Source organism: Narcine bancroftii, chromosome 1, assembly GCF_036971445.1.
Source record: "Narcine bancroftii isolate sNarBan1 chromosome 1, sNarBan1.hap1, whole genome shotgun sequence".
Taxonomy (NCBI): Eukaryota; Metazoa; Chordata; class Chondrichthyes; order Torpediniformes; family Narcinidae; genus Narcine; species Narcine bancroftii.
In genome coordinates, this window is record NC_091469.1 from 104,283,067 (window position 1) to 104,295,417 (window position 12,351).

At 40.5% G+C, this 12,351-nt stretch overlaps 1 long non-coding RNA gene across 1 annotated transcript; it reads right to left on the reverse strand.

The window, feature by feature from the left end:
- Positions 1-933: 933 nt before the first annotated feature.
- Positions 934-7,141, reverse strand: LOC138762099 (uncharacterized). Its single transcript, XR_011356754.1, has 2 exons — positions 6,835-7,141; positions 934-1,202 (listed from the first exon to the last, which is right to left on the reverse strand). It is a non-coding gene; the product is annotated as an uncharacterized lncRNA (long non-coding RNA).
- Positions 7,142-12,351: the final 5,210 nt, after the last annotated feature.

Here is a 12,351-nt window from a genome sequence, read left to right on the forward strand (position 1 = left end):
GAATGTATAAATCTTAAAGCATTTTTACCTTATTTTCAATCACATTCATTGAAAATATTTAACCATTGCTGCATCTACAAGTTCCTCCCTTTCTACAGAGCTGCCCAGAAGACAAACAGTATCATAATTAACCCCCCCCTCCCCCCCAACCTCACCTCAGGTTTATAGATAAAGCCTCTGATCAGGGCCACACTTAGGGCAGTGAGAAAGAGACATTTTAAGAGTCATCCTAATGGTAAGCAGAATCAACCAGCTCTTCATCTTGGGTGACACCATTGCTGTTTCATGCAACTTTATTCAAACCTTTGCTATGAGCAAAGCATGACCAAAGCACTCTGCTGGTTGAATATTTGCTCCCATCTTCACCAAAGGTTTATGTGTTACTTCAGAGAACATTTACTTTTACAATTTTTAACTTGCATATTTTTACCTATTACTTTATTCTTATTTATTTTAATTTTTATATTTATTTTCTTTGAATTTCTTTTTTGCCAGTTGCTTGAGGCTACTGATTGCTTGAATTCCAGACACCAGGAGTTTTACTGTACTTTTACCTATTATTTTATTTTTATTTATTTTAGTTTTAAAATTTATTTTCTTTGCTTGAATTCCAGATGCCAGAGGTTTTATTATACTTGTATATCTGATCTCTTGGAACTTACCGACTACTGATGTCAATCTCACTGGCCTATAATTTCCTGAGTTATTTTTGCTTAGCTGAAACTGTATTATTAGTGCATACTCTCTATGCCTTTCTCAGTCATTCATACCTGCTCAATCCCTCCAGTATCCTATCATGTCAGTGTATGCTAGCCATCCTTCACTTTTCCTGGGCACAGGCAAACCTCCTTCAGAAATTAATTAGCCTCACCTGCCTGAATTTAAACTGTGTAATGTCTAATATCCATTGTTAAAAGTAATCATAAAATGTCCTTGTATATTAAGATTCTTTTATTGTCATGTAATAGAACAGAACATGTGATATTACTCAAAAACACCTTCTGCCTGCTGAAAGGCAAAGAGTTGACAACAGTATCTCTTGGTGCCGCTCTTACAGCACAAGAAAGAAAAGCAAAAGAGCCCCTTCAGAGACATTGAGTGTCCGTGGATTCACTTCCAGCTGCTGCAGCCACACACACGGCTGTTCGATCCATCAGCCAAAAAATGAAACTGCTCCAGGAACTCAACAGGTCAGATGACATCTGTGGAAGTAACAAGATGATGTTTCAGGTCTGGTCTCTGCAATGGGTCTCAACTTGAAACATCGACCGTTCTTTTCCTTACACAGATGCTGTGGAATCGCCATCAAATTGACAGGTTGTATAAAGCACATACCTGTTTCTCCAGTTAAACCTCCATCCTTGGGGAGGCAGGATGACAGAGCTGTCAGTGGAAAAGGATAACCCACGCTGGTGACATCTTCACCAAGTGTGTCTCATACTGCAATCAGTTCTCTTATACTGCCCTCAACTTAATGATACCAATTCCTTTTCCAGTTACAACTCACTGGCCTGGAATTATCTGACCAGTCAGTGCTGTCTTACAGAAATAAATGACCACATTTGCTGTCTTCCAGTCATTTGCACTTCACCTGTGGCCAGCTGACATTTAAATAGAATCAGAATTTATTGTCATGCACATGACAAGATTCATTATTTTAGGGCAGAAATTGCTATAAATTACATTTAAAAAATATTAAATAAATTAATGCATGGAAGAGAAAGTGAGGTAGTGTCTGTGGTTATTGTCCATTTAGAAATCTGATGGTGGAGGGGGAAGAAGCTGTCTTTGGTGTTGTTGGGTGTTCAACTTCAGGCTCCTATACCTCCTTCCTGATGGCAGAATTGTGAAGAGAGTAATGACCTGGGTAGTGAGAATTCTTGATAGAGACTGCTTACTTGAGACATTGCCTCTTGTACATGTCCTTAATGGAGTGAGGACTATTGCCCATAATGGCACTGGCTGAATTCACCACTCTGTAGCCTTTTCCTGTCTTGTGCATTGGCACCTCCATTGCAGACAGATGTATAGTTTGGACCCCAGCAATCTCCTCCCTTACCTCTCATCAGAGCCCAGGATAAATCTCATCAGATGGTGGTAATTTATTAAACTTTATCACAGCTTAGACATCTAATATTTTTTAAAGACATACAGCACAGTGACAGGCCATTTCAGCCCACAAGTCCATGCTGCAAAATTTTCACCCAATTAACCTATACCCCCCCCGGTACTTTTCAAATGGTGGGAGGTAAGTGGAGCCCCCAGTTCCTACTGCTGGTGCTATAAAGGTACGCACCAACCGCTAAGTCAATTGTGCCGCCCCAAAACCTCTTTTTCAATCTTAATGCGCTAGAGAATTTGACCATTGCAGTTGAAAGCTCCAATTACATGGTTTTACTTCTTTCTGAACATGGGTGAAATTAAAAAAAAAAATTAAAAAAGACATCCAGCATGGTTGCAGGCCTTTTTGGCCCATGCAAGTTTTAAATGATGGGAGGAAACTGGAGCCCCTGGAGAAAACCCACTTAGACATAGGGAGAACTTAAAACTCCTTCCAGACAGTGCAGTATCAGAACCCCAGTCCCAATCACTGGTGCTGTAACAGTGTTGCACTTTCCGTGCTACTGGAAGAGCTCACCCAACCTCGTAGCATACTTGTAAAATGCCTTTTTACATTCTTTTATTTGCCAGTGATATTCTGTGGTCCCTCTTCGCACTCCAAATTTCTCTCTCACCACACACTTTTTCAAGATTTTTATTGGTTTCGTCAAATAAATGTGACATAGGTACATGACAATAAAATATTAACAAATCTTGTGGAGCAATAAAAATGGTATTGAAACCTACTTTGCACTGAAAAGTAAAAAAAAAACTCTATACTAATTATCAATCCCCTCCCTTCAGTGGCTACTGGCTTAACACAAACAGTTCACTACTACTAATAAAAGGCAAACAATGGGGTCAAAACCAGAAACAATTAATCTTACAAATTTTGAAAGTAATTAAGAAACAAACCCCATAATGAAACAAAGTTAAGATTCATTTCAGCAGAAGAACATTTATTTTTTTCCCCAAAGTTAGATGTGCCATCATATGGACAACCACTGAGTATGAGTGGGAGGGCCAACATCGTTCCATCTCATTAATATGGCCCTTCTAGCGATAAGGGAGACGAGGGCGACTACACGGTATTATGAAGCAGTCAATATCAAACCTGTCGGCTCACTTATTCCAAAGAGAGGAAACAATTTGGAGTCAAGTTAAATTAAGAACTAAAGACAAGGTACGATATACCCATATAACCATTTACGGAGCAGAAACAAGCCATATCAGCCTTTAGAGTCCGCACCGGTTCACTAGAACAACTCCACTAGCTCAAACCTCCCACTCACTGCCAATAACCCTCCAAACCCCTCACCTCCATGTCCTTCCCAAAAATTGGAAAGAGGACATAACGAGAACATATAACTAGAACAATGTACTCTCCATACTTCTGAAGGGTCTAACTTTTGTCAGTATGTTTGCTTCTTCAATCCCTTGACATCTGGGATCCCTGGTCTTGCTGCCCGTCCTTATGCAAATACTTTGGCCCTAAACTCTATTTTACTCTCAAATGGCTCCAGCTTCCCAAGCATACATCTTCTTGTAAGTAGATGGTCCCTTTGCATCTGTCTCTCACTGTAAAAGCATGGCCTCCCCCAGTTTTGACTTTTTCAGAATCTCTGCATCTTTTTCCATAACTACTTTGAAACTTAATTATGAATACTGTCCCCTACGTGCTCCCCCACTGATATTTACCCACATGCCCAACCTCATTTCTCATAGGACTGTATGCTCTGGGACAGAAAGTTCTGGATGCCTTTATTAAAAATCCTCCTGCCTTATCTTTTCACACTAAGAAACTCCATTTACTACGGAGGATACAATCTCATTCCTCTTGCATCTCTCTGTGGCTTACCTGAGTATCAGCTCTCTCTCACTCAAATGTTGGGAGGCCTGTTGTACAAGCTCAATCAAATGATTGCCTATGCTTTCACTTCTAACAAAGCTCTTCCCACATGGCCTCATTTGAGAACCTTCTAAGACCGCCCCCCTTCCTAGTTATTGATTAATAACTCAGTGTCCCCTCCTGTCTTCCATCCCCCTTCATGCCTGAATCTTCTATATCCTGAAATGCGAGTTGCCAGTCCTGCCCTTCTGTCCACTTTCCAAGTTTCTCCAGCACTTTTATTTTAATTTGTGGAAAAAAAGTGGTTACACAGTGAACAGCTTTCTTGAAAACAAGACGAGAAAAATTATATAAAGATGCTATAAACATACGGCAAATAAGGTAAGTTTCTGCAAAGAAAGCAGGCCTTTATATTTTGAGCAGAGCCTTCATGGATTTTACCGCATGCCGGAAATGTCTTAACAATTGTTTTTACCCTAATGTCGGTTCACTGATGCCATGTACCTTTGTGCTAAGCCCCACTGAGACCTTAATCATTCTAATTGTAATAATTACCCTGTAATTAGTAGGCCCACTCCTGGCACTGATCAAAAGAATTTTAGAGCAGAGGGCTGAGATTTAACACAGACCTATTCATTTATTAATTTAATCTTTGCTGCTGCTATCCTACTTGAGCTGCAGCAGATACAGATCGAGATGCTTAAGCGCTTGGGTAGGAGTGCAGCAGGAATATGGCCACTGGGAATAGCAGACATGTCATTCTAGATTCCAAAGAGAGATGGGAGTAACAATTTATTTATTTCAGCAAATAGTGAACCGAAAGGAACTACCAGGAAACTCTCGGCGTGATTCATTTAATCTTTAAGAGCTCAACAGAAATTCACTGTGAGGACAAATGACATTTGTTCACCATTGACACACTGGGCTTAAGCCAAAAATAATGCTGTATCAGATTTATGCAAGCAAGGCCTTTCCCATTTTTAATTTCTTGGGAAGAAATGGGACTACACTGAAGAGAAATGGAAATCATCCCAATGGGCAGGAATTATGTTTAACTGAAGTTGATGGTTGAAATGAACAATATTGAATGTTAAATTTATATTTCCAGTTGTCACGGGTGTTAGAAAATCTCCAAAATATGAAATGAGCGAGTTAATGTGATAAATGCATTATGATTGAATTCTGACAATTTGCTCAAAAAACAAAAATCAAAAGACCCAACCCCAGCTAATTTCCGCCTTGTAGGAGTTGTGCATCCTGGAAGGGTTGAGATCTTCTTAGTGAAAACACTGGAGGAACTCAGCAAGTCACGTAGCTTGCCATAGGAAGATATATAATCAACATTTTAGGCCTGAGCCCTTAAAGGCATAAGCAAAATGCAGGCAGGCACCAGTAAAAGAGGCTGGGGAGAGGAGGGGAAGGAGCACAGGCTAACAGAAAAAAGGCCATAATTGGACATGGAAGGACAGGAGAGGAAAGGAGAGAATTTAATCGGGAGAGGCTCTATGAATGCAGCAGCACAAAAGAAAACAGAGGGAAAGAGAATGACAGAGCATGAGGAAAGACAAATATAGGGGAAGGGGGTTTGGTGGAGGTTAACAGAATCCGGAGAAGTTGATATTATTACTGTTACAGAATAAGTTAATACAATTAAGGAATAAAATATCTTAAGGGGTAAAGTTAGATTGTGGGGGGGGGGTTTAGGTTTTAGTTTACATTTTATGAGACATTAACATTTCACAAAAAAAATAATTTGGAATGCAAAAACGTGCAGATGGAGCCTTCATGTCTGCTATCGACTTTACAGAAACCATGAAAAGTGGCTGTGAAGACTTCACAAGTAAATATTATTTGGAAATATGTTGTAGTATTGAAATGGACTATTGTCTTTAAAGGCACAGCATGTTTGAACAGATGTCCAGGCTCAGAAAATTATTAATCTTTTGTTGCTAAACTGATGCCAGCAATCCAAATTTCTGGTTGAAGTCTGCTGCTCTAAGAGGGGTCATGTGGTTTTGAAGACAGTGGGGCGGGGGGATGAGTGGATGGAGAGAGAGAGAATTCTGAGTTCAGCCTATTCTAAACCCTTGTAGTCAATTACAAGAGACTTTGGTTTGATACTGGGTTTCTCCTGAAATAGAGGAGAAAGAACTCTTTGTTCTTTTGAAAAAACCCACAAGCTGTTAAGTTTCTTCAGCAAGACACTGGAGTGGCTGATTGAAGATCAATTTGTGTGTGTCCAATGAACAACAAATATCTCTCCAAAACTTTCTTGAGCTGTTACAATTTAAGTTTTAAAGAACATGAAGATCATAAATGTTAAATTCTGTGCACAGTATGGAAAATTGCCTGATCCCAGTGAACTTGGAGAAGTGAAAAAGTAAATGATTTGGACAGTGAAACAAAGAACTTTCCTGAACACATACACACATTATATACATGCACGGTTAGAATTAGAAGTGGGGCTGAAGTTAATAGAAATAAGTTGATTGTATGAAGAAAATTAAAATCATTTTTGTTTAAGTAACCATGTCTTGGATAATTTCTGTTGCTGCAGGGTTTTTTTTTGAGTCCTCTGGGCTTGTAACAATACCATCCGGTTGGAGGGTGCCCAGGCAGAATACAAGGAGTTGTTCCTCCAATTTGTGGGTGGTCTCAGTCTGGCAATGCATGGAACCATGGACAGCCATGTTAGCATGGGAATGGGGTAGGGAATTGAAATGGGTAGCTCCCTGGGAGATCCATGCTCTTACTGCGGACTGTGCAAAAGTGCTCGAGGAGATCTTACCTGCTCCTGCCTCCAGCGTTTCTGGCCTCCATTTCAACTGCTCCCCTGGACCATGACCTCCCTGTCAGTTCATTTCCCAGACTTCCTGTCTACTCACCTGAATGAAGTCCAGACTCTCCTCTTTTGACAGCAGTCCTACATATGAACCAGCGACTTCCCTGGATTAGAGGAGTGAACAGCAGTGCACTGTGTGTGGAAATATAAACTAGGGTAATAAAAGTAAAACACTCAGATACAATTTAAATTGAGACAAACATACAAGACTTTAACAGGCTCTTTTAGCTCACGAGCCCATGCCACCCAATTGACCTACAACCCCTGGTACTTCAAATGGAAGGAACAAAACCAGAGACCCTGGGTAAAACCCACACAGGCATTGGGAGAAATTACAAACTCCTTAAAGACAGCATAGGATTTAAACCCTAGTCCCAATCACTGGTGCTGTAACAGCATTGTGCTACCTGCTACACTAACTGTGCTGTGCATTTAATGACATTTAAATGCTTGAAAGAGTCAAAGTGTGCTTACAGTTCCCACCATTAGCACAGGCAAGGCATTCCAGGCACCCACAACCCAATGTAAAAACTTATCCCTGTACTCATTCTTCTGGTTAGTCCTTCCATATGCATCACCTCACACTTATCCAGATTAAAATCTATCTGCCACTGTTCTGCCCAACTCTGCATGTCAAAAGCCTTGCTAAAATCCATGTAGACCACATCTACCACTCTACCCTCTAATTTCTTTTGTTACCACCTCAAAAAACTCAGTTAGGATCATGAGGTACAATCATCCCTTCACAAAGCCATGCTGACTATCCTTGATTAGACTGTACTCCAAATGCTCATAGATCCCATCCTTAAGAATCCTCTCCATTAGTGTTCACACCACTGATGCAAGACTCACTGGTCCATAATTCCCAGTATTCTGTTACCTTTTGTTTTTAAAAAGGGGACATTTGCCATTCTTCAATCCTCCAGCACCTTTCCTGCAGCCAAAGTGGATTCAAAGATCATACTTATTGCCTCAGCTATCTCTTCTCTCTCTTTCCACAGCAGCCTAGCATACATCACATCCAGCCCCAGGGACTTGATCAATCTTGATATTTTTTTAAGATCAAACACTTCCACTTCATAATCTCAACATTGTCCAGCACACAGGCCTGTTCAATTTCAACCTCACTGTGATCAAAGCCCCTTTATCTTGACAAATTTTTAATTTAGGGCCTCCTCACCCTCCAGGCACATTGTCACCCTTATCCTTTAGCAGCCCCACCTTTACCCCTTCCTTCTGTTCTTCAGATGTTTAGAACTTGGGGGTCTCCTTAATTCTACATGCTAAGGCCTTCTCATACCCCCTTTGAGCTCTCAAGTCCTTTCTGACTACCATATACTTCTCTTGAGCCCTTCCTGTTTCCTATATCTAATAGATGCTTTCTTCTTCCTCTTGACTTGTTGCCTGACCTGTTTCATCAGCCAGTTCCCTTTTCCTACCACCTTTTTCTTGTCCCAGTGGGACAAACATCCATCTTGAACCCTGCTTAAGTGATCCCTAAACTTCCTCCACATTACTTCTGTGTTTTTACCCTTAAACAGGTTTCCAATTTATTTACACTAGTTCCTGCCTCAAGTCTTCATAATTAGGCCTTCCCCAGTTTGACTGTTTATATTCTTTTCCATAGCTACATTGAAGCTAAGGGAATGTGATCACTCTCACCAAAATGCTCCAACACCAAGAAGTCCGCCACCTGACCAGGTTCATTCCCCAGAACAAGATCCAGTATGGCCTCACCTCAAGTCCACATACTAGTATTAGGAAAGTTGAAATCACCCATAACTACAACCCTGTATTTCCCACACCATTCCAAAACCTGCTTGCTTATCTGTATCCTGAGAGCTATTTGGGGGCCTATAGACTACTCCCAGCACAGTGATAGCTCCCTTCCTATTTCTGAATTCCACCCACACCTACTTAGTGGACTCTCCTTCTGCAGCATCTTCCCTTTCTATAGCCATGATACTATCCCTGACAGGTAATGCTGCTTCCTTCCCTTTCTACTTCCCCATCCTTTTAAAAAAAAACTGCTATTTCTTTCACAAGAGCTTCAAGCATCTTCCCACCATTTAAATAGTCCTATTTATTTTTGTTTCCAAATTTGATGACCTCATATTGGCATCCATTTGCCAGATCCTTGCCCACTCACTTAACCCATCTATCTCTCTCTGCAGGTGACCTCTACATTTTTCCACTTCATTTCAAATCAGCCACCAATTTGGAAATGCTACACTTGGTCCCCTCTTCCAAATCATTTATGTACATTGAACAGTTGCAGGCCAGCACCCCATTCACCACTGTACCAACTCGAACACCAATTTTATCCCAACCCTCTAACCATGCCATGATCCCAACTCTCTACAACTTTATCTGTAGAAATCTTTCAGCACCTGAAAATCCACCTACTCTTCTTATTCACCTCATTCTACATCCTCAAAAAATTCAAATGAATTAAACATGATCTGTCCTTCCCGAACCTGTTTGATCTGTCCTTCCTGAACCTATGTTGCATCTGCCTGATGGACATTTTCTGTTCAGATATTTCTCTCTTCATTAATAGCTCGACATTTTCCCTACTATATATTAACCTGCCTTTTGCCCACCCCATTTAAAAATAAGTGGCATGAGATTTGCTATCTTCTAGTTTACTGGGACCTACCCCAAGCCCAGAGAATTTTGGCAAATTACCAACAGTACAATGGGTACATTCTGCCATTTCTTTCAGTACCCTGGGATGCAATCAGGGGGAGTGAGGTGTTTTTTTAGCCCACTAGTTTGCTCAGCACTATCTCTAGTGATATTGTATAAAGGTATTCATCTGTCATCATTCAACCCCTCTGTTCACTAATCTTTTACAGCTCATCCAAATCCTCCCACTCTGTCCTTATTGTACTGGCCATCTCCCCCCTGCAGTCATAAGGAGTTTGGCCCAAAACACACTTACTGATGCTGTTTGATCTGCCGAGTCCCTCCAGCAGACTGTCTTTCTGCTTCAGATTCCAGGATCAGTCTCATGGCTCCAGGACTCTCTAGGCACTGATCGGATTCAAATGTTCCCTGGATGAACTTTAATTCCTGCTCCTCTATCTCCTATCTGTTAGGAAGCTTGTACTATGCCCCTCCCCATCTTTTGTTCTTAAGCTCTATTCCTATCACCTCACAGAGAAATCTGGAATATCCTCTGACAACTGAGTGGACTCCAAGATGTGGGATATTTGTAGCGAGTACCATTAAGTAATAGAGGTTGCATCAACACTGTTTCCACAAGGTCCTCCCAATCCACATGCAGTACAAACATGCCAATGTTTATGTTCTGGATGTTGAATCTGCAACCCAGTGACTGCACAGAGAATGTGACCTGCAACCCAGTGGGAGAGGGTTCAGGGGGTGCCCAGGGATCTGCTTTCATTGTCAGTTCCCTTGTGCAGGCCATGTAACTTGCACACCAGATTCCCAAAACACATGAAAGGTTACCAGGTAAAAAGGTTAAGGATATTCTCAAAGCATCTTTGAAGGGCAAATCCCTATACATCCCAAGTGTGGGCAATTGAGACAACTTCAATTGATGGGAGAACAAACTCAATATAAACATCACTTACACTTTCCCCCCCACCCCCCAAAAAAATTACCCATGCTAGATTTTACTGTGCCTCATTCAGGCACAGGCACAGAAACAGACCCTTTTACTTAATTACACAATGACTAAGTAGCTATTTACAAAACTCCATTTATTTTGTTCATGTTCTTCCACCAGAAGTTACTCATCTACACATTCGGGGCAGCAAAATAATTAGTTCCTTAACCTCTGCTATCTGGCACCTATGGGGAATAGTCGATGCCAAATAAGTGAATTTTGTGGTTGCTTGAGATTGTGCGTTGCGCGAACAGCGAGATGTGCCAATAGGTAGTTTTTACCTAGTTATTTTCTGCAATTTTTTTGGCTGGTTGCTTGAACTCCAGATGAGGTTTTACTTTATATCGATTTGTTCAACATTTGCAAATATGACAACCAATGTGATCATATTTGGCTACTTCTTTTGAACAGTTACTTGGATCCTTTAATAGTGATTTAATGTGGCTGCAGTCCAACTGAAAACCACTACTACATTTAAAATTCTCATTGAAATCCAATTTTGGCAGTGAGGACAACTGGATTTGGGTAGTGTTGTCAGTCTTTGGACAAAAAAATTGAAGAGAAAATTATTCAAGGAGTTAAGGATCTGTAGCATTCTTTACCACAGATGCAGACAATCAAAACATGGGAGGCCAAAATTCAAACTAATGCAAAGTACCAGAGAATTGGTACATTGGATAGAAATATGGCACACTACCATGAAAGACAAAAAATGAAGACTAGTTTAAAAAAAATCAAGACATCTGACTGGGTTCAGTTTTGGGTCAAGCAAGCACAAAGGTGAAGATGAACAGGGGGATTGATATGTGGATTTGCTAAATGCAGGCATGCCAGAGCACTGGCAAAAGCATGAGAACAGGATTCAGACTTGGCAAGGGAGTTATAAGCAAACATTCAAGAGGAAACTGACATCTTAACAATACATTTATGGGCATGGAAGTAGAAATTAACAGGACAAAGGTATCAAAACTTAGCTCAATCTCAGGGTTAGTTCCTTACCCTAATTTAATTTTAAATTTAAATTAAAAAAAAAATCAAATTGAACCTGACCAGATCACTAACTGAAAGCACTGCTCATATCAAATAAGTGAATGCATCATTATCTGGACAATGTAGTCCAAGGTCATATTTCCATAAACAGTGGCTGTGACCAAATCAAACTGATATCCAGTAACCACTTTTCTCTTTCAATATGAGCTTACTTTGTAGTTGATCGCCCAAAACAAATTGGAGACCATTTCTATTATTATAGCATCATATTGCATAATGTAGTGATGAACCCCTGACATTAGACTTTCTCCTGCAATGGCAAAAGGAGGATACAAGGCCATGGATAGAATATTTCCCATCTGCTCTGCCAAAATGGATCTTATTGTGCAGCACTAATGAAGCCTTGCCCAAATTTGACATTCAAATCAATCCCAAAATGAAGCTACACAAACCAGATCTTTAAACTGTTTTAAAGGAATGTCAAGGGCAAAGTAGTAGAATATGTGAAGCTTCTGAAAGATATACACATCAGAATTACTTCCAAACAGCCTGCCAGCTATTGCTTGCTGTCTAGCTCAGTTGGATTGCTGCTTCAACGAAGAATGGTGCTTGGGAATTATGTGAAGTTAAGTGATATATAGGCAAGGAATCCCTGGCATTATGGAAATGTTTAAGTATACAGTGTTAAACAAAGTAGCCTATATGCACATAATGCAGAATTTCAGACAGGTTAGGAGTAAGGAGCAGGACAGCCACCAGATTGTTTTCTTGGCAAGCCCAGCAGAATCTCAGGTGTTGGACACAATTAGATTGGCATTTTCTTCAGGACATACTCAATTATGGGAAGCCAAAATTTCAGGTGATTGGATAAATCATGCCATAGCAATCTAGAGTTGGAATGTTGGAACAGCATTTACAATGAAGTAACAATTTCAA